Here is a 22,634-nt window from a genome sequence, read left to right on the forward strand (position 1 = left end):
ACCTCATTGGGTATCCCAGTATTAAGTCCCTGACAAAAACCTTTTGGAGTTCAATTAGAAGTTGATGAAGCTGAGGATCATAGCCACAAGATCCCACCTGTTACCTGGTTGTCCCAGGTAGGAAAGGATTGGGATAGCTTTCTCTACAAGCATGCACTCGAATGGCAACATCAAGCACTTCCAGTAGATGTGGAGGAGCACCTTGCTAGCTTTGAGGAAATGGTTGGAGAGACAGAAGAAAACAAGTGGTTCAGTTTGGCTCAGTTCAAGTCTGCCTGGCAGATGTAATGTTTGATGGGGTGTGTTTCTCTTTTGTGCTTGATGTTGAGGTGGGTACTTTGTTATTCTGGATGAATGTTGTAAACGTTTGTGGTCTTGGTTAATGCTAAGGCTGGGGCAAGGCCCTTAAACTCTAAAAGAAATAGCGGCGGCGGCGTGGGCTCGGTCGGGACTCGGGACAGAGAGAGAAAAAGAAAAAAGGCTACCGAGGCCGCGTCCAACGCCAGCCCAGTGGGACAGGCATCATTTGCAGCCGGGCCAGTACGTGTTGGCAGCGGGCCGGTTGACGAGACGGGAATGGCCGCAGCCCATGAGTCATACTGTCGGCCCAGCACCGTCTAATCAGGAAGCGAACCGGTTGTCCCGTGCCTACCCACACCTCTGCCGTGCACCTATCACTGTCTCCGCTCAGCGTCACCGGTCAGTCAGTCATCTCAGGCACCACCGGACCAGACCAAACCCCGCCCACGAATCTAAAGCCAAACCAACAATCCACGGGAGGGGAAGGGCAGGGGGCACAGAGTTCCTGCAAGGGCAGAGGCTAGGAGACCATGGTGGCCAGTCGCGGTCACCAGTCGCCTGCCGGCGCCGCCTACCTCTTCCTCCGCAGTAGGAAGCCTAGGGGTGAGCCCTTTGCCCTTCCCGTTATGAATAACCCATGCGTGTCCGGAACCCTTGCTATGGCTAGTCACTCGTCTCTCTCTCTCGTGTGGTCACTACTCATTAGTATGTATCTCTGGCTCTGAATCTTGTCGTGCTAGGTGTCCTGCTAAGCTCAAAGAATTCGTGATTGTGCTCTGGTCCATTGATTCATCTTTCTTTCATGCTAATTGGATTTAGTTGTGTTGATTGATGCCTCTGAAACACTAGTGTCAGTAAAACTACATGATTCCAAAGCTGAACATTCAGAGATAAGTTCCTTGCTAGGCCAAGGCCATCTAGTTGACATGCTTCTTTGGATTCTGAAACATTTGAGAACTGACCCTATTTATCCTTACAACCGTGGTTATTTTCTTGCTACTTGGTACTTTGTTTGTGTATATGCGTATACCGTTCTACTTATTTTAAGTGAGCTTAGTCTCATTTTTTCTTGTAGCTCATTTGTGTTGGTTGTGTTGTAATCTGTTCTATAGGCCGCCTGGACCCCAAGAACTTCAAGGAGTTTAAACTTGTTGAGAAGAGGCAACTGAGTCATAATGTTGCCAAGTTCAAGTTTGCGCTTCCAACACCTACTTCTGCATTGGGTCTTCCAATTGGACAACATATAAGCTGCAGGATTGGGCTCTTTGTTACCACTTTTGAAAGTGGGTTTCCAAGGTACAGCCGATAGTTTTGAATTTCCTTTAATCTTACTGTGTTTATCCCTAATTGTTCCCGAGGATAGGATGCTGCTGGCTGAGGAAGTGATCAAGCCTTATACTCCAACTACTCTGGACTCTGATCTTGGATCATTTGAGCTTGTTATAAAGGTAAATTTTCAATAAGAGGATCTTTTTTTTTCATTTCCTAATTATTCTGTCGGTGCAGAAAGTGACCAACAAGTAAATATTTATAGTTTTGCCGTGCGTTGTGATCGGAGGTGGCCTAGCACTCAATGACACAGGATTTATACTGGTTCAGAAAACGTGCCCTACGTCCAATTCGAGTCGGTTGGTGACTTTATTCTTGAGTCTAGGTGCTCGAAGTTTACAGTGGTTACAAACGAGAAGAAGAAAGATGGGGGTACAAGAGGTCAGTCGGAAGGGCCGAGAGTGACGGGAGCCCCGCTATGAGCTAAGTGTTCAAGCGTGTGCTTGTGGTTCGAACCTGGCAGTTCTGTGGTTGTAAACTAGTGAACTTGATCGATCCGAATGGATCTGACTGAGCTTAATGAATGCGGCAGAACCGCCTAATTTAATGCCTCACAAGAGTACTTGTCTTCTAGTAGACACTAAGCACTCAAGGGAAAACACTAAATTACTTGGTTCCATCGGGCACACCCTAGGGAAGAACTCGAAAATCCACATTTTTGCCATTAGGATCACAAATGAGAGAATAAAACTTACATCATTCGTAACCATTTCTTACATCACTTTTAATACAACATCAGGGTATAATATTTATTAATGTAATAGCGGAATGAAATCATGTTATCAGAGTTATAAACAATTTAATTGAACAACGGAATAGAAACAAGTGAATAGAGTTACAGCGGAATTAAACATCTATTAATGACATGATGAAGTATTGATATATAGACTACGACAACAGATTATGAAACTTTCATTTATAAAAGTATTTGGTGAGAGTTATAAATAACAACTATGATTGCAGCGTAAAGGAAATCCTCTCTAAGCCCACCAGGAGGAATCCACACACAAAGATCAGCTCAAGCCTCCACCTGTTACCTGCAACAGGGGGGATAAAACCCTGAGTACTCAATTGTACTCAGCAAGACTTACCTGACAGGAGAAAAGAAAAGACTCCAAAAATATACAAGGCTATCTAGCTTGTGGGTTTATTGCATTTGCAGGAAGCATTACTAAGTGTCGGGTTCATAAACCCAGGGTCCCCCGGGGACCGGCTTCCACGCCAGGGCTCGGCCTAGGAGGACAACCTTTTTTCCTCTAGACCAGCCCAAGAGTCTAAATTCAACAGACCGGAGCACTCGCTTCAGGCCCTGGCCATCTTCGGCCCATCTTTCTGATCAGAGCACTAGCTCAGGCTCAGGCCAACTCCGAACGGCCTCTCCGATCAGAGCGCTAGCGTCAGGCCCCAGCCACCTTCGCACGATCTCCACTCAGAAAACTTGACCCGAGGACTGCCTCCGACTCCGACCCCATGCCTCCGACCGGGGTTCATAGATAACCCAGCCCATCGCTATTCTCCGACTGGTGCGCTAGAGCCGACTAGGGCCATCCGACCGGGGACACCCGCTCGGATGGAACCAGAAGGCATACAAAGGAAGGCAAAACAAGGCTCACAAGTCAAACCATGGCACCAGGGACCATACCCTGTGACACAGTACTTTACAACTGCTCTACCACAAATAGTATTATAGGCGCCGGTCAAAAAACACCCGTACGGTGAGACCCCCATGTGCCTCTGGGCATCAATAGTATTATGGGTGCCGGAATTCACCATACCTGGTGAGTGTGGTAGGGCCATACCTCTAGTCGGCAAGACAACATTTTTGCAGGTACCGACGTCCTCCAATCCTGAAGAAAGCAGCTCAACCTCCCACATGTACCTGATATTTTGTAGTGACATCAACAGTATTGCGGGCGCTCACCATTATCCCATCCCCATCGGCGTGGGCAACAAGGCTTAGAAACGTCTGTACTCACTCTCCCTCTCACTTGTAAAGCCATCCCCTTCTTCTATAAAGGGGATGCGCTCCCTCCAAACACAGGTAGTTCACCCAAGTCGACCTCTTCAAGTTCAAGTTTAGGGTTGGACACTTCGTTCATAGCATAGCTCCTGTCGATCTCGGCCCTTCCGACCGGACTGACCGGACACCCCATCTCTCTCTCTCTCGTTTGTAACCCCACTATAGACTTCGAGCACCTAGGCTCAGGAATAAAGTCACCAACCGACCCACACTGGACGTAGGGCACGTTGCCTAAACCAGTATAAATCATGTGTCATTGAGTGCTAGGCCACATCCGATCACAACGTACAGCAAAACTACAAATATCTACTAGTTGGTCACTTTCTGTACCGACAGTTGGCGCCATCTGTGGGGAAGACGTTGTATGTTCAACACTTTTTTGGTAATCGGATGGCCCATTTCTCCACCACCCCCACCATGGCAGGTTCGGGCGATACGATTCGCTTCGGCTCGATGGAATTTCCCGCACTCTCGCCCACCGGGATGCGGGTTCCAACCGTCTTCGAGCCTTCCCTAGCCTTCTGCTTCGGAAGCCTAGACTTTGCCACTGACCGGCTCGGCGTACTCCACCTCCATGAGGAGACTCGTGACCCGACACCCGTCGAAGAGACATCCTCCATCGACTCCGGGACATGCGACTCCAACGGCTCGGCATCTGCGCTTCATTCTGAGCAAACTCTCAGCTCAAACCCCACTGTGAGTAATATACATGCTGTTATTTACTTACTACGTTCTATCTTCCGCCAAATACCTGGTGGGTTACCGTTGTCCCCATCGTAGCCGCCATACGGCCAGTCCCCCTATGGCCTCGTGTCTCCCACGGAGGCGTACGCCCGGGGGCTCCAGCGGATGCCGGCGCCGCCCCCTCTCACATTTGAACTCGTGGGGATGGCGGACTATGGTCCCAGCTGTCTCGACTTCATGGACGATGACATCGGGAGTGACGACTCCAGCATCAGCGACGTGGCACCAAGCCACCGTCCATCCCGTGAGTGCGCTATGACGGACGCTCTGGAATGGCCGCCAGGGGTAATGGAATCTGCATGAACTCACACCCCTCCAGGCCCTCATGCAGAGATCCTCGAGCCCACGTGTGAGCACAAGGAGGATCTTCAATGACAGTGGCCGCATCAGCCACCAACTACACCAGCGCGCTAGGCGCGCCACGCTACGCCCCGCACGCATAGACCGGCGAACGGCGCCCGGGGTCACGCTCGTCGGGTCCAGCGCAACACCCCGAATAGGGAAACTGATGCCTCGTAGTTCGCTCAGGCCAGCCAGAACATTGCCGCCGCGATAATGCTCCTGTGCAGGTTGTCCGAGCCAAACGACCCTCATGAACATGCGATCCACCGGAACCTCCGGGCACTAGTGGAGACCGCCGCCGTTCAATAAGCAGAGAGCTCCGTATTGCGACGCCGAGTCGCGACCTCGCTCTCCATCTGGGGAACAGAGATGCAACAGATGGGGCACTACGTCCTATCACCACCACAACCACCAAGTATGGCACAGGAAGCCGCAACGGCTCCTCGTCTTGACTTAACAACCACTCCGTGCCGACTGCCCGTCTACGCACGCCTCGGACCGAACCGAGGCACGCGCGGCATCGACCGAAGTCCCAGCCTTTATAGCCCGGGGCCACCAACCTTTGCCCAACACATCCAGCAAGCATCGTTCCCACCGCACTTCAACGGAGGCCACGGCAAAGGAAAGGCCAAGCGCCAGGATCAAAACGAGCGCCCCTCCACTCAGAGGGGAAAAAAGAATAGAAAGAATTGCTGCCAATCGGCCAACTCTGCGTTGGTCGCCATGGCTGACCATGCGGGGGTGCCGTCCCAGCAGGGCCCCTCTGGCCACTTCCACGAGCTCATGGAAAGCCCATCCACCAACCATAACTATCTCGTCAACCATCTCTACAAGGACTGCTAGCTCCTCAGGCGCCTGCTAAGGTAGGCTAGCATGCCAAGGAAAGAAAAAAGGCGAACAGGCTACAACCGAAGAAGGGGGCACAGCGGGCAAGGATCCAGACGACTAAAGGACGAAATGATCCGACCTAACGCCTATCGAATGAAGGACAGCAACGGTGACGATGCTCTCACCAAGCACCTTGGAACAGCTATGCCATTTTTTTCTTTTCTTAAGTTTCAGTCTTACCTTTGTTTACTTAGCAAACGCTCCTAGAAGAGCACCCCGAGCTGAACACCTTTTCGGCTCAGGGCGCTCGGGGGGCTCCACTAAGGGGCTCTACTACCCCTCTGTTTTGTTTTTATTTTGAGTACACTTTTACTTTCATATGGAGAAACTCCTTCCTACCCGAACAAAAGGGCAGTTCGTTCCTTTGATTTACCTTACGTAGCTTTGCTTTAAAACATTCCGACTGATCGCACCCCACCTTTCCCTACGGTTACGAGTAGCTGAGCCTTGCGGGCCATGCCTTGGGCTCACAAGGTTGCAGCCTATGGGACAAATGGGCAGGTACGAGAAAGAAACAAGTAAAAAACAAAATTAGGCTGAGGGAGAACTAAGGAACGAAAGGGAACAAGCTTCCCCGAACGGAGCAACTCCATTACAAAAACAAAAAACCGATTGCAGTCATTAAAACACACCACGAACGTCTTACACGGGGGCTCCCCCATGAACTTAAAACTTTTTATGTTTACGAATAACTTATATTCTACAAGCTATTAAACCGACCCCGCGGCATCTGCTGGCGGCGTGACCGATGAAGGCGTAGCTGCTCACCCCCTGGCGGCACGACGTTCGGCTCGACCGAGGCTGAGGTGACATTTCCCCCTGAACCAGGCTCCGGGCTATCCGCAGGCTCGGAAGCATTCTCTCCACGCATGCTTCGGGCCATGTCTTAACGACGAACGTCCATCACCCACTCGGCGGAGACTTGCTCTAACATCAACCATGCGTGCGGCAGCAAGCTCACCCCGATGGATTGGATGTCCACCATGCTCAGACCTTCAGCATACCCACTGTAGATAGTGTCGAAGTCTAGGTTCGGGTGGTGCGTCACCACTGAGGTCAGCACCCCCGACGCTCCATAAAACAGCCCACTCCTGACGAGGTCCTTGATCGCGTCCAGGACCTCCACTAGCTGGACCGCAGGCACGCTGGTACTTGGCGCCGACCCAAAGATTTCCGAGATGACGAGCTAGGCAACGTTGTGGATCTCGTCAAGATCCCCTTCGAGAGCACGTCGCTCTTCACGGGACTTGGCCAGCTCCTCAGCGTTCTAGCTGAAGCTCGCCTTGGACGTCTCCAGGTCTCGCTCCTGCGCCTTCACCTTTTCACCCAGCTCTAGAGGAAGGGCAACAAACTTAGAAACAGGCTGAGGGAAAATCAACACCATGAGAAAACAAAAGGGTATGCACCGATGCGAGAGGCCTCAAGGGTGGAGAAATCCTCTGCCTGCCGAGCCACCTGCTCGCGTAGCCGGGCACTTGCGTCTTCCATCCCCATCACCTGGCTCTAGAGCGCGAGCACTTCTTGATCTGCCTCCGACTGGGCCCTCTGCTCCACCTCCAGGGCCTTCTGTGCCCTCTCCAAGGCAGCCCGCTCCGGCTTAAGGGCTGCCAAGGCCTCTTGAAGCGTCGCCTCAGTATTGGCCAGGGACGTCCGTAGCCCCGCCTCAATCTCCTCATGGTGGGCCTTCGCTGCCTCGAGCCCTTGCTCGGGAGCAGTGCCCGCTCCTCCGCACGCTGCCCCTCCGCCCGCGCCGCGGCTACCTCGGTCGTCCAGACTTGGGACTCACGGCAAGCGGACTCCGCCCGGCTCTCTAGCTCGGCCATCCGGGCGTGTTCCATCCAGAGGAAGTATGACTTGCTGGACGACACCTTCCTTATTTCCTGTGAAGAACAAGCATGCTAAAAACAACCAACGAAAAGATTCAAAGGTCAAGGATAAGTACCAGAAACTCACCTCTGCGGCGAGCTGCAGGTCGACCTCAACCAGCTGCCGAGCAAACTGAGCCTACTTCCGGGCACTATCAAGCTTCGCGGATAGCTTGGTGAGTTCGGACACTGCGGCATGCCCTTGCCCCCCAAAAATGTCCTAGAGCTGGCGCACCCGGGAATCTCGGAGGACGAACCTCGCCTTCGACGGGTCCTCGGGGAAGGGCCACTCCAGGTCACCCTCCGATGAACCACCGGAGGGCATAGCCTCTGGTCGGACCACCACCAGCTCCCGCGGTGACACCACCGGTTCTGCCACGGTATCCGCCTCGTCGTCAGACAGGATTTCCACCACCATGTTCACATGGGACGCCGCCGGGCGTCCCAACTCCGTCCCGGCCACGCTTCCCTCCAGCGCCTTCGGCTTCGATGGTAAGGATAGGTCGTGCAGCCCTCCACCCGACGAGATAGGGAGTTCGCTCTCCCTCATCTCCTCCACTGCGACCGCCGAAGAAGGGGCCACGAGCGTCACCTCCTCCATCGGCACCGGGATCGCTGCCAACACCGACGCCGCCGCTGCCACCTTATCAGCAACCCCCCGGGGGGCAACACCCCCAGGAGGGGAGGCCTTGCTACCGCCACTCCGCTGCCACCTTTGCTTGTCGCCACACGCTGTAGTGTGGGCCTCCAAACCTCCTGCATGGGGGTCGAGGCGATGCTCAACCCCAGCATCCCCTGGCTGCTGACAAAAATCGCGGGTAAGCCACACTCCAAAAAGACTTGACCAGCAAGAATCAAAGAAGCAACTAAAGGAAACATACTGGGTGGCGAGTGGCACGACCCGGAAGGCAGACTCCGACGACCATGGACCTATGGGCCAAGGACTGCTCCTTGGCTACGACCCGCGCCCCCTCGCTTCGAACAGGGTCGAAGTCATCCCGACTGGCTCCTGCCTGGCCTGCGGGTCGCTGCGACCTCCGGCTTGGGACTCCCCGACCTGAGCAGCGGGCGGGGCGTCCTCCGACTGCAAGTCACGTATCGACCGGGTGCTAGTCTGCCCCTTAGACTGCCTGGATTGCTCGACTACAGCCACGATAGGCAAGGCCTCCTTCGACTACAAGTCCATCGTTGGCACCGGTTCCGTCGCCGCATGAGCGCCCGTCCGCTCCTCGGACCTCCCGGCTCGCTCAGCCACGCCCGCCATAGACGACGATGGGACTAACGCCGCCGCCATGGGGTGCGGTGACCGCGGCCACTTCACCGCTCGCTCACCAACGACGTTCGCACTTGCTTCATGCTTCCTCGACGCAGGAACCGCCGCACGCTGCGCGGCCTCCTGCTCACCACCAGCGGACGTCACCGCAGGGCCGCAACGCTCCACCGAGGTCACAATGACCTCCCGACTCTCCTCCTCATTGGAGAAGACCATGTCATCCAAATTCGTAGGAGGATCATCCAACGCGAGTTTCGACTCGACATTGCTCCTACATTCCCTGACCCTCATGTGCCGGATGACCTCCTTCTTCTTCTCTTCCTTTCGCCGAACCTCCTCAATTCTTTTCTTCTTCCGAGCGTCTGCCGCCTCCTTCTGAGCGGCTTGCTGGGCCTAGCCCTCCGGTCTCTTGGGAAGGTGCGGCCGGGACTTGTACTTTCTGAGCCCCTACGGAACGTACAACCCCCAATCGAGAAATATTAAAAGCAGAGAAAAATGTGGAGATTAGAGAAGGGAACAAACCAGGTGGGACACGATCGAAGAGTTGAAAGGTATGGGCCTCCCTTCGACCCTCTCCTTGGGCCTTAGTTGCAGCACCTGGCCAATGCGACTCCAGACCTCATCGTCCAGAAGATCCTCTAACGACGTACGGTCTGGGTCCGAAAGGCCATCGTACATCCACATCAGCCGCACCCTCTCCGCCAACGGCACGACCCGGTGGTGGTACAGGGTGTGAAACACCCGCACCCCATTGAGATCGCTCTTCACGAGCTTCCAGAGCTCTACCTCGATGACTCCCACCTTGTGCTTCTCCTTTTTGGCGTAGCCCCATGACCAACTTTCTTTTTTCTCCGGCCTCCTACCGGTGAACACCAGGAATGGCGCTGCCACCGGATTCCTGATGTAGAACCACTCCCCAAGCCACCCCCGATTGGAGTCGTAGGGGAGGTACCCAGGATACGAGTTTCCCATGCCTGGCTTCCTCTATAGGGCAAATCCTCCCACCGGCGTGATCTCAGCCGAGTCCCCCACTGTCAAGGCTCTTGGGGGGAAGAGCCACCGAAAGAAATCCATGTGCGGCTCCATCCCAAGAAAAGCCTCGCAGACAGTAACGTAACCGGTGAGGTGCAGCACCCTCGTCAGATTGAGATGCTGCAGCTCTAGGCCCCACTCGTTGAGAAGCCCATGTAGGAACCAGTGCGCAGGGTATCCCAAACCGTGCTCATGGAAGGTAAGGAATAAAACCACCTCGTTGGAACGAGGTTGCGGGAACTCCTCCTTTCTGGGGACCCTCCAGTGCGCCACCTCCTACGGCGGTAGAAACCCCTTCTGGATGAAGGCCTCCAACATCGACTTCCTCACGGTGGACGACTCCTAGTCTGATATCCTCACTCCGGATTGCAAAAAGAATCAGTAAGTTCTTCTTTTCTGCTCTCACCCTCTCCCTTCTCTTTCCTAGAGACCGCCACGGCTCTTAGGAACGCTCACGGCAAGAAAAGAAGGAGGGCGACAGAAGAAGAAGAACATGCAAAAGAATGGAGCAAAAACCTCTCCCTGCTCCTACTTAAAAGAAAAGGGACGGCGGTTAGGGAAGGGCACGCCAATCGGGGAAGGCAGAATGGCAGAGCGAGAATTTGTCTCTCTTTCCCATTTAATGCAAATGGGACGCCCCCTGACCAACGGGATGTGCCCAGCGTGATGAAACGGCTCCTGATCAGGCGGGATGTGACCGGGACATGGCCCACCACTACCGCTCGATCAACCACTACCGCGCGTCGGGCACGAAAACCGAAGCGCCACCGCACGCGGATGACTCCCCGTCTCCCTAGGCCAGACCTAGAGAGATCCAACAGTGAAATCCCCGCCGAAAGCGATCAACCAGCCTCCTAAGTCAATCGATTCACTCAGGATAAACACCTGAGATATAGGTCCTGGTCGGACTTTTCCGACTGAAGCTATCCGAACCCCGTCTCTCAGGTCACCAAGGTGAGCATGTGTTCATTAATACAAATAGTTCACACAAGGGCTAACCCACGATTGACAAGCGTAGGTCCTGGTCGGACGTCTCCGACTGGAGCTCTTCGAACCCCATCACTCTAGTCATCAAGGCTAGACCTAGAGAGATCCAACAGCGAGATCTCCACCAAGAGAGATCAACCGGCCTCTTGTGTCGATCGATTCACTCAGGATAAGCACCGGGACACAGGTAGGAAGCGAAGGGACACCCCATGTGGGCCACGTCGACTCCGTCACGAGCAACGAGCGTGGGTCCTGGTTAGACATTTCTGACTGAAGCTCTCCGAGCCCTGTCACTCAAAACTATCAAAGGTACACACTATAAAACCCCCTCTATTTCTTTATAACCATTTCATACATCCATACGCGCATTTCTTACCATACGCCTGAACCCCCCGGATGGTTAGGGCATGAACCACCTGAGGGCTTAGGAACTAAGCATCGCACATGCAGCGAAATGCATCAGAACGTTCCGTGATTGCGTCACGAAGCGGTGGTTGCCTCATTCAATATGAGCAACCAAAACAGAGCCAGGGGAGAAAACCGCAGATGAGCCCCGTGTGGCCCTCGCTCGGTCCGGCAGACTAGGTTATCTCAACCTTCTCGTTCGATCCTGAACCTCTCGCCAAGCCCATAGAATCTCCATTGAGGGGAGGCCAAAAAGCCACCTAGGTTGGTCTCCAGAACGACCTAGGCATCTGTCGGGTTATAGGTAAAGGAGTAGTGGAATGTCACAAGAGGGCTATGCCGACCCCGTCATAAACGACGGACCCAGATTTCACTCTATCACACCTGTTAACAACTCAACGAGCTAGTCTTCGAGCCCGAGCGATTGGGATAATCGATGAAACTCAGCCCCTCTGGTTGTGAGGAACCGAGGATGGGGTAAACGCACATAAACTCACATCGACCCCTATGAAGGCTCGACAGGGCTCGGGGGCTTAAAAACCAATGCCAGGGACCGTGACTCCCAAACTCATGTAACGGCTTTAGACAGTTTCACTACGCTCTAAAGAAACCCTAGGACCGCGACCCCAAACTCGCGTCGATAGGATCGGCGACATTCGGCTACGGCTCCTAGGACCGTGACTCCTAAACTCACGTAACGGCTTCCTAAACTAACTAATCTAACTCTCTCGATCCACGGCGCGCATCGACGCCTGGTTCCATTCGTGGCTCCGCCTCGCTCGATCCCACAGCGCGCATCGACGCCAAAGATCAGTGAGCTCTGTCGCATCCGAACTAAGCTGTCCCCATCCACGACACGCGCCGACACCATGGTCCGTTCACAAAATCCAACTCACCCGATCCCAAGGCGCACATCGACACCTAAGATCGGTGAGTTCTACTTTTTTTATCCTATCCTCCGCACCTCACCGCCTCGGCTACGCAATGACGCCTTGGTTAAAAACATGCATACACGCCTGCTAAGACAACACCCCCAGTGGGTTCGGCCCGAACCGCCTGGGGCTCGGGGGCTACACCCACAGGTGCGCTCGTGCATACCCACTGACAAAACAGAAAAACATCCCCCATTGACAAACTTAGAAACACCCCCCAGCCGATTCGGCATGAACCGCCCGGGGGCTCGAGGGCTACACCCGCGGGTGTGCTCGCGCGCACCCACCGGCAAGACAAAAATCCTCTGGACGACTCTATCCGAATCGCCCGGGGGCTCGGGGGCTCCTGTCGGGTTCATAAACCTAGGGTCCCCCGGGGACCGGCTTCCACGCCAGGGCTTGGCCTAGGAGGACGGCCTTTTTTCCTCTGTACCAGCCTGAGTGATGAGGACATCACTTCTTCAGAGGTACCCACTGATCCTCCAACCGTCATGCAAGGTCCAGTGACCCGGGCTCGGAAGCGACAACTCAATTCAGAGGTTAGCTCGTTCTTAAGTGATACTTTTAATACTTTTGAGAATAGACTACTACCTAATAATGTTATCTTTCTTAGGAACATTGGAGAGGGTCATGAAGGATTTAGAGGAAGTGGTGGAGGTGATGATGACCAGCAAGGACGTCCAACACATGCCGGAGGCCTAGTCCAACAAGAATTCGAGTCTGCCTCGGCCTTCATGACTAGTCTACCTTAAACTGGTCACCCAGGACGCATCCAGACTCTATTTTCAATGATCCACATATGGATGGAAAGCTAATTTGATAAGGAAGCCAATCCAAGTCGTTTCACATCAAAACCTCTTTGGAATCAATGGGAATCGTCAAAACAAATCCGTGTCTAGAATCTACCAGGGTGCTGCGACACCTTCTTTTAGTCTGTTGGATCGTGTATCATGTTTGGGCCTATTAGGGGGCGTGTCCAGGGTAGATGATGACCCTAAGACCTTTATAATCATACGCCACCATCGTCATTAGGTTTTGGGTTTTGCTTAGATTATTCTGTCAAGAACAGTTTCGCTGTTCATCGGTTTGTGAGACTCCAACTCGAGAGATTAATCATTCATCTGCAATTTGGTCGCTTTCTTTCTTGTTCTTGCTTGTGTTCTTCATTGCGCAGGTGAGGATTAGCCTTCTTGGTGAGGTCAACTAGATCCATGTCTTGGTTGATAACCTAAGGAGTTGTGGTGCTAAGATTACAGGGTTTGATCTTTCGATCTAAAGCCGGATCGGTGTGTCATTCTTCGCCACAACGATAGATACCTCTACCTGATGGAAGATCGGGATCTCCATTTCCATTAAGTGGTAATTAGAGCTAAGGTATACCATCAGGTTTTCTTTTATTCCCTAGTTTTGAGTGTTTCGCATTCATACCATAGTCCAGTGCCATACTCGTTTTTCCTATCCTAGAACCTTCCGCGCCATAGCCTTTGCATATTTCAGTTTTAGAGTCCATCGTGTTGAGTTTGTGTCCTGGTCGAGGTCTTGTTGCTGGTTAGGTCATGTTAGAGTCTAGTTCGTGTGTTTTCCCCCATCGTTTCCATCAAATCTTTGCTGTTGTGACCAGTTTTGCGCACATTGTTCCCATTTTGTCCTCTAATTTGGAGCCAATTCTTAAAACTGGTTTAGTTTTCGCATACGAACTCCGATTTCGACGTTCCATATATCAAAATCGATCAGAAAATTTTTTTGGATCCGTCCATCCCCTACTTTATCGGGGTTCAAAAATTTTAAATTGGTCAAAAAGTGGTCACAAGATCCTCTTTTCGTGGTCACAAGGTTTTTGTCGATTTTGAGCAAGTTTTCTGAAAATTTCACAGGCCACGTCTTTCACTTATTTCAGCTCATATTTTCTGTGGTTAATTCTTTTATGCTCCTAAGTAAAGGAAAAATATAAAAAAAAATAAAATAAAAAAGTCAAAATTTCCCAAAAAAAACAACGACAGCAAAAAAAAGAAAAAAGGAGAGGGGCAAAAGAGGAACAATATTTAGAGGAGTACATAGAGAAGACCAAAGTGAGCTGTGTTAGCGTGTGCTGTCTGGTTCCTTGTTTGTGTTGCTGTTTCCATCCACCATAATTGTTTTTCATACACCTATCACCTTGCTATCCACCATACTTTTGTCACACACCTGGTACTTAGAATATTTTAGACCAGCAACGAGAACAAGTACTTTGGACTATAATTCAATATTATTTTCTGTTACTGACTTGTGTGTCAGATATACATATTACTCTTTGTGTGCCTTCCAAGCTCCACAAACTCTTTAGATCAGTACAGACAAAGGGCCTTACAATCTCGGTACCACTGTCTCACAGGTATCACAAACCAGCCGCCGGTTACACCGCTCACTGCTTGTGGTGGTAAGAACTTTGTAAGAGCTTGGTAAGATGCTTTCATTTGCTGTGAAAAGTGACACCACTGCAACCACGTAGTCATTTGGTAGGGATAACTTTCACCTATTTGTTCCTATTTTTGTGTTTTCAAAGGCAGGAGGTGAACAGACTGGAGATAACAATCCTAAGGGTTTCAGCGAGTGTGTCAGCCAAGAGCAACTACAAACTATTGTAGAGGATGCCCAAAAAAGGATGAATGAGGCCATCAGGAAGGCCGTCACTGACGCACTCATTGAACTCAACATTGGCAATAGCATGGAGAGATTGGCCAAGCGAGTTTCCACGCTAACCGACAAGGTTACTGAGTTGGAAACCTTTATGGCGGGCAACAATGACGTCTCCGGTAGCAACACCGATGGTCAAGACACGGTGTATGATGCCAACGGGAACATGGGTCGAGCAGCCTTCTGACAAGAGAGATTACGACAACGTCTACGCTGCAACACGATAGGTATGGGTGGTGTCCACCACCACCACCGTCAAGGTAATAATCACCGTGTGCCCGAAGATCCTTATGCTAAGATTAAGTTCACAATACCATCTTTTTTGGGTCATTATGATGCTTGAGGGATATCTTGATTGGGAGATGACGGTAGAACAAAAGTTTAATGCCCACCTTGTACCTTGAGCAGCATAGAGTTAGACAAGCTACTAGTGAGTTTAAGGATTTTGCCATTATTTGGTGGAATGCGCTAGCTGCACAGAATGCTTTACCTAGGTATGTGGGAAGAACTTAAGGTAGCTATGCGTGATCATTTTGTTCCTCCTTCTTATCATAGAGACTTGCGTAAGAGATTGATGCGTTTAGAACAAGGAGATAAATCTGTACATGATTACTATGGTGAGCTCCAAAAGGGACTGATGCGCTTGTAGTATTGTGGAGGGAAACGAAGATGCCATTTGTTCGTTTTTATTCGGGTTTGAGGCAGTGAGATTCAGGACATTGTTGATTATAAAGAATTTAACACTATCAACCAGTTATTTTAGTTTGCTATGCTTGTAGAAAAGGAATTGTAGGGGCGTGAACAGCAGGGCAAGAGCAAGGTCAGCACCAGCACATACACGCCACGTTTGGCACCATCTTCGAGGCTAACCAAGCCAACCACTTTTCGGGTGCCTCCACTAGTGAGCAAGCGACCAGCAGCCTCTGGAGTTTCCGCTACACCTAAGGCACCTCCCACACGACCTTCATATTCAGGTAAAAATTCTTTGCAGGTGCCCACTAAGAGTTCCTCATCTGTTGCATCGACGGGACGCACTTTGGGTATTCAGTGCCACTGCTGCCATGGCATTGGCCATGTGCAGAAGGACTGCCCAAGTCAGTAGGCATATATTGCTACAGAAGATGGTTACATCAGCACCTCTGACATTGAGGATGAAGAAGACCAAGATGCAGATGAGGATGACGGCGAAGTCCTTGGTGACGAGGCCACGACGTCCTATAGGAGCATCATTGTACAGCGGGTGCTTAGCTCACAAGTCCAGCAACCTGAGAAGCTACAACACCATAACTTGTTCCAGATTTTCTTCGTCATCAGCGACCGTCGAGCACGTGTCATTATTGATGGAGGTAGTTGCAACAATTTGGTGAGTTTTGATTTGGTCAAGAAGCTTGGCTTGACCATATGCCCACACCCATGTCCATACCATATCCAGTGGCTAAATGATTCTGGTAAAGCAAAGATAACACAAACTTGCAGAGTTTCATTTTCCATTGGTTCTTATGCTGATTCTGTTGATTGTGATGTGGTACCTATGCAAGCTTGTTCACTCTTATTGGGTCATCCTTGGGAACATGATAATGATGCTACACACCATGGTAGAAGTAATAAATACACTTTTGTGCATAAAGGAAAGAAAATTACTTTGGTACCTTTGACCCCTACTCAAATTGTACAAGCTGATAGAGAACGCGCTGCTAGTTTGAATGATGTTCAATCTGAAAATCAGCAAGCTGCTAATTCTATTTTTCCCACCTAAAAAGGATAAGTCTACATCTATTTCTAAGCCTGAGGGGATTAAATTGAAGGGTGGTGTTATGCTTGCAATAAAATGTGACTTTGCTGAAATTTCTGATGATGATATTTGCTATGCTTTGGTATGCAAACGAGCTATGTTTTCGCTTGATGATATTATTAGCTCGGTACCTCCTGCTGTCACTAACCTTTTGCAGGAGTATGAGGACATTTTTCCAGCTGAGATACCCCTGGGGCTGCCACCTATGAGAGGAATAGAGTATCAAATTGATTTGATTCAGGGAGCAACCTTGCCCAACCGTGCTGCCTATCAAACCAATCCCGAGGAGACTAAGGAAATTCAGCAGCAAGTCCAAGACCTTTTGGACCGCGGGTATGTACGTGAAAGCCTTAGTCCTTGTGCTATTCCTATACTTTCGGTTCCTAAGAAAGATGGATCTTAGGCGTATGTGTGTTGATTGTAGAGCCATCAATAATATTACTATTTGGTATCGTCATCCTATTCCTAGGCTTGATGACATGCTTGATGAGTTGTGTGGTTCTATAATTTTCACTAAGATTGACTTGCGAAGTGGCTACCACCAGATTAGAATAAAACTTGAAGATGAATGGAAAACTACGTTTAAAACCAAATTCGGGTTGTATGAGTGGTTAGTTATGCCTTTTGGTTTGACAAATGCACATAGCACTTTCATGCGCTTAATGAATGAGGTTTTAAGAGTTTTTATTGGTCATTTTGTGGTAGTTTACTTTGATGATATATTGATTTATAACAAGTCTTTTGATGAACATATGGATCACTTACGTGCTGTTTTTAATGCTTTACGTGATGCACGTTTATTTGGTAACCTTGAGAAGTGCATCTTTTGCACGGATCGAGTTTCTTTTCTTGGCTATGTTGTAACTCCACAGGGAATTGAGGTGGACGAGATAAAAATTGAAGCCATAAAGAGCTGGCCGGTTCCCTAAACCGTCACACAGGTGAGGAGTTTTCTTGGTCTTGCAGGATTCTACCGCCGCTTCGTCAAACATTTTAGCACCATTGCTGCCCCGTTGCATGAGTTGACGAAGAAAGGAGTGGTGTTCCATTAGGATGTGATGCTAGTGGAGTCCTTTGACACTTTGAAAGACAAGCTTACACACGCACCATTGCTGCAACTTCCAAACTTTGGTAAGACTTTTGAGCTAGAATGTGATGCTAGTGGAGTTGGCATTGGAAGTGTTTTGATGCAAGATGGTAAACCCATTGCTTACTTTAGTAAAAAATTGCATGTCCCTGTTCTTAATTATTCCACGTATAATAAGGAATTGTATGCACTTGTTCATTCTTTAGAGACGTACCCGCTGATCCTCCAACCGTCATGCAAGGTCCAATGACCCGGGCTCGAAAGCGACAACTCAATTCAGAGGTTAGCTCGTTCGTAAGCGATACTTTTCATACTTTTGAGAATAGACTACTACCTAATGATGTTATATTGCTTAGGAACATTGGAGAGGGTCATAAAGGATTTAGAGGAAGTGGTGGAGGTGATGATGACCAGCAAGGACATCCAACACAAGCCGGAGGCCCAGTCCAAGAAGAATTCGAGTCTGCCTCGGCCTCCAGGACCAGTCTGCCTTAAACTGGTCACCCAGGACGCATCCGGACTCCGTTTTCAATGATCCACATATGGATGGAAAGCTAATTTGATAAGGAAGCCAATACATGTGGTTTCACATCAAAATATTTTCAGAATCAACAGGAACCGTCGAAACAAGTTTGCATCCAGAATCTGCCAGGGTGCTGCGACACCTTCTTTTGGTCCGTTGGACCGTGTATCATGTTTGGGCCCATTAGGGGGCGCGTCCAGGGTAGGCGATGACCCTAAGACTTTTATAATCATATGCCACTGCTGTCATTAGGTTTTGGGTTTTGCTTAGATTATTCTGTTAAGAACAGTTACGCCGTTCATCGGTTTGTGAGACCCCAACTTGAGAGACTAATCATTCATCTGCAATTTGGTTGCTTTCTTTCTTGTTCTTGCTTGTGTTCTTCATTACGTAGGCAGAGATTAGCCTTCTTGGCGAGGTCAACTAGATCCATGTCTTGGTTGATAACCAGAGGAGTTGTGGTGCTAAGATTGCAGGGTTCGATCTTTCGATTTGAAGCCGGATCGGTGTGTCATTCTCTGCCACAACGATAGATACCTCTACCTAATGGAAGATCAGGATCCCTATTTCCATTACCGAGAGTCTAAATTCAATAGACCGGAGCACTCACTTCAAGCCCTGGCCGCCTTCGGCCCATCTTTCTGACCGGAGCACTAGCTCTGGCTCAGGCTAGCTCCGAACGACCTCTCCGACCGGAGCGCTAGCGTCACGCCCCAGCCACCTTCGCACGGTCTCCACTCAAAAAACCTAACCCGAGGACTACCTCTGACTCCAACCCCGTGCCTTCGACCGGGGTTCATAGATAACCCTGCCCATCGCTATTCTCCGATTAGCGCGCCAGAGCCGACTGGGGCCATCCGACCGGGGACGCCCACTCAGATGGAACCAGAAGGCGTACAAAGGAAGGCAAAACGAGGCTCGCAAGTCAAACCACGGCACCAAGGACCATACCCTACGGCACAGTACTTTACAACCGTCCTACCATAAACAATATTGTAGGCACCGATCAAAAACACCCGTACGGTGAGACCCCCCATGTGCCTCTAGGCATCAATAATATTGTGGGCGCCGGAATTCACCATACCAGGTGAGTGTGGTAGGGCCATACCTCCAGTCGGCAAGACAACATTTTTGCAGGTACCGACGTCCTCCAATCCTAAAGAAAGCAGCTCAACCTCCCACATGTACCTGACATTTTGCAGTGACATCAATAGTATTGCGGGCACCCACCATTATCCCATCCCCATTGGTGTGGGCAACAAGGCTTAGAAACGTCAGTACTCACTCTCCCTCTGACTTGTAAAGCCATCCCCTTCTTCTATAAAAGGGGTTGCGCTCTCTCCAAACACAGGCAGTTCACCCAAGTCGACCTCTTCAAGTTCAAGTTTAGGGTTGGACACTTCGTTCATAGCATATCTCATGTCGATCTTGGCCCTTCCGACCAGACCGACCGGACATCCCATCTCTCTCTCTCGTTTGTAACCCCACTACAGACTTCGAGCACCTAGGCTCGGCAATAAAGTCACCGACCAACCCACACTGGACGTAGGGCACGTTGCCTGAACTAGTATAAATCCTGTGTCATTGAGTGCTAGGCCACCTCCGATCACAACGTACAGCAAAACTATAAATATTTACTAGTTGGTCACTTTCTGTACCGACATTAAGCGTGCATCCTTATGTTCAATTTTTATTAATAGCCGCATTGGTTCATTAACTAACCATTCTATGTAAGCACCTGTGCTACTTTCAAGTAGGTGGTAAGCAATTAGATTTCCTTTGTCCATCTTCAATCTTTCATCTTTTAGTTCTTACTACGATGCTAAACCATAGACAAGCCGTACCGGATCGCCCGGTGATTCACGAATCAATGCCCCCAGCTGGGTACCCCGAATACACACGCCCCACTTGTACCCTAGGCACAAGCAGGCCCAACCCATCACTCTCCTGTCCCGAGTGTCTAGGTCCCCGTCTAAACTAGGATTCCAAGCCCCCGCCCCTGTGTCTCGGACTCAGTACGGTGCAAGGACCTCCTCCACTAAAATAAAACCCTAACAGCCAGTCCAGAAAGAGCCGGATCCACGACAATAGAGCAACAAGTCTTCCAAGCACCCATACACAAGTATGTGCTTGGGATAATAAGTCCGTGACCTGCCTAGAGTCTTATGCAACGAACGGTCCTTAATCGACCAGACAGGGAAAGCAGTGTAACCAAGCCATGCCCCGCATCCACAACGACACAACCTCTTACACCCACCAATACCCAAACCATATCCCTGCCCGGTCACCATTTATCACTTCCACCATTTATATTTTCCAAGTGATAATAATACAGTAATATATTTCCTATCTCTCGCGAGTGACAAACAATCACTTGACTTCTACCGGAGTCCTGTAGCATAGCATTCTACACGATCCTGTCATACTAGTAAGACTCATAGGATAAAGATATATATGCAAGTGGGTTTCATTCAACTCCTTAAAACTTAATGCACAAATATAATTTAAACTGCAGAAAAGTAGGGGCTATGCACCGGGGCTTGCCTGGGTAAGATATATTAAAAAGTTAGTATCTGCATCTTCAGATCATCCACCATCAACTGGATAGAAAGCCCATCGCATCATCTCCTAGAGAGAAGTCCATTACACCATCTTCGGATTCCCAATCATCCTTCTATCGATCCATTGATCCATCATCATACCAATATGATATGCATGCAATGAAATGCAAAGATGCAATTAATCAACGACAGTCGAAACGCTTAGAAATCCGATCACGCCTCACAAGCTAACGAGATAGCTCTAACGCTGGTCTACGTATTCATGTTGTCAAACAAGACATTATTTTCCAACAATTGTTTTAGTTATACAAACCAAATGTGTTTCTATATTTCATTTATTTGATTTACTATATTCGAAATAAGACATCATTATCTACTTAGCAAACCAGTTATTCTAGAACCACAAAAATTACAGTGAGTACATAATATTGCTAGGAGCCTACTATAAAGATTTTAGATCCAACACTATTACCAATTTGCCCTAACAATTCCTACAAGTTTATATTTTTATAATGTTAAGTACCGTAAATTAATTATATAGCTTCCAAGAATATTATCGCACTATATGAACAAAATATACTAACATGCAGATCATGATTTTAGGAACCCAACAAAACTGGTTTCATAATTTTTGGACAACTATACAAATTTGTATTGATTGTACAAGTTCACTTTATAAACTAAATTAGAAATTGCTCCATAAATCGAAAAGGGCCGGTGCAACTAAATTGGCCCAGCCGCCAGAGCAGCCCAGGCGGGACGCGGCCTGCGTGGCCCAGGCGCTGGTAGTGGCGCGGATAGCCCACAGGCACAAGCGACCAGCGGCGCAAGGCAGCCCAGTGGCAGGCTGGACTAGGCGGGCAGGTGGCGTGGCGCAATTGCAAAATGGCCCTGTACTTAGCAAAAAGGACCCCATATAAAACTTGTGCTTGGACTTATACCCACGCCTCATCCTCAAAAACAGAGGCCGATGGGAAACACCGGCCAGCGGTGAACCTGTGCAGCGACGGGGGCGCTTCGGTGGCGAGGAGCAGGTGCGGTGGCGGCGTCAGAGCAGGTGGCCCAGCACGAACGGACCGGCGAGGCGCTGGCGTGCAAAACTGGGACGATGACTCCTGCGTGGTGAACCGAAAAGTGGGCGCGGCCATGGCGCTGTGGCACGACAACGTGGCTTGGGCACGCTGCGGCTGCAGGACCCATGCGACTAAGGAGCTTATGCGCGCAAACGAGGGGCAGGGCATGGTGGTGGAGCACGGGCGCCAACGCGTGGGGAAAGCAGAGGAGGGAGCGGCAGTGAGGTGCTGTGGCCGGATGAGCAGCGCATCGAGGGCGTCATGGCGGAGCGGCAAAGGGGCGTGGGTGCACTCGCTCGTGGGGACAGCCAGCACCGGTGGGGTGAGGGCTCGGCATAGAGTGGAGGTGGCGGACTGGAGCAGAGGCGCTAGTGGCGTGGGTGCGCCTACGCTTGTGATGGCCAGGCAGCGGCGTGGCTTGCGCCGTAACGCCGAAGCCAGCAGTGAAGGCGAGCTGGAGAAAAGTAGGGTTGGGTCGCGGCTCTCGCGCGGTGATGGTACGCAGCCATGATGGTGCTGCGGCCCAGTCCAGCGTGGGACCACGGTGATGCTAAAGGTTAGGGCGGCTGCTGGCGCACGACAACGGGACGAGTAGTGTGCGCTCGCGGGGAAGGAAGAAGGAGGGGCGGCTATGGCAGACTGGAGCCATGGCGGTGCGTTGTGGGATGCGGCTCGATAGCGTAGAGCCGAGGGCGCGGGCTCGCTCGGATGCGAGGAGGAGCTAGACATCGTGTGGGTCCACACGGCCCTGGCCAGTGCGGATGACGGCGAGGCGCAGGAGCAGGCGCTGAAGCGGGCGACGGGCAGC

The 22,634-nt window shown here is 50.6% G+C and overlaps 1 pseudogene; it reads left to right on the forward strand.

The window, feature by feature from the left end:
- Window positions 1–589: 589 nt before the first annotated feature.
- The window catches only part of LOC136515918 (NADH--cytochrome b5 reductase 1-like), a 42,307-nt pseudogene continuing 20,262 nt past the window's right edge, over window positions 590–22,634 (forward strand).

The sequence above is a fragment of the Miscanthus floridulus genome, chromosome 17 (assembly GCF_019320115.1).
Source record: "Miscanthus floridulus cultivar M001 chromosome 17, ASM1932011v1, whole genome shotgun sequence".
NCBI lineage: Eukaryota > Viridiplantae > Streptophyta > Magnoliopsida > Poales > Poaceae > Miscanthus > Miscanthus floridulus.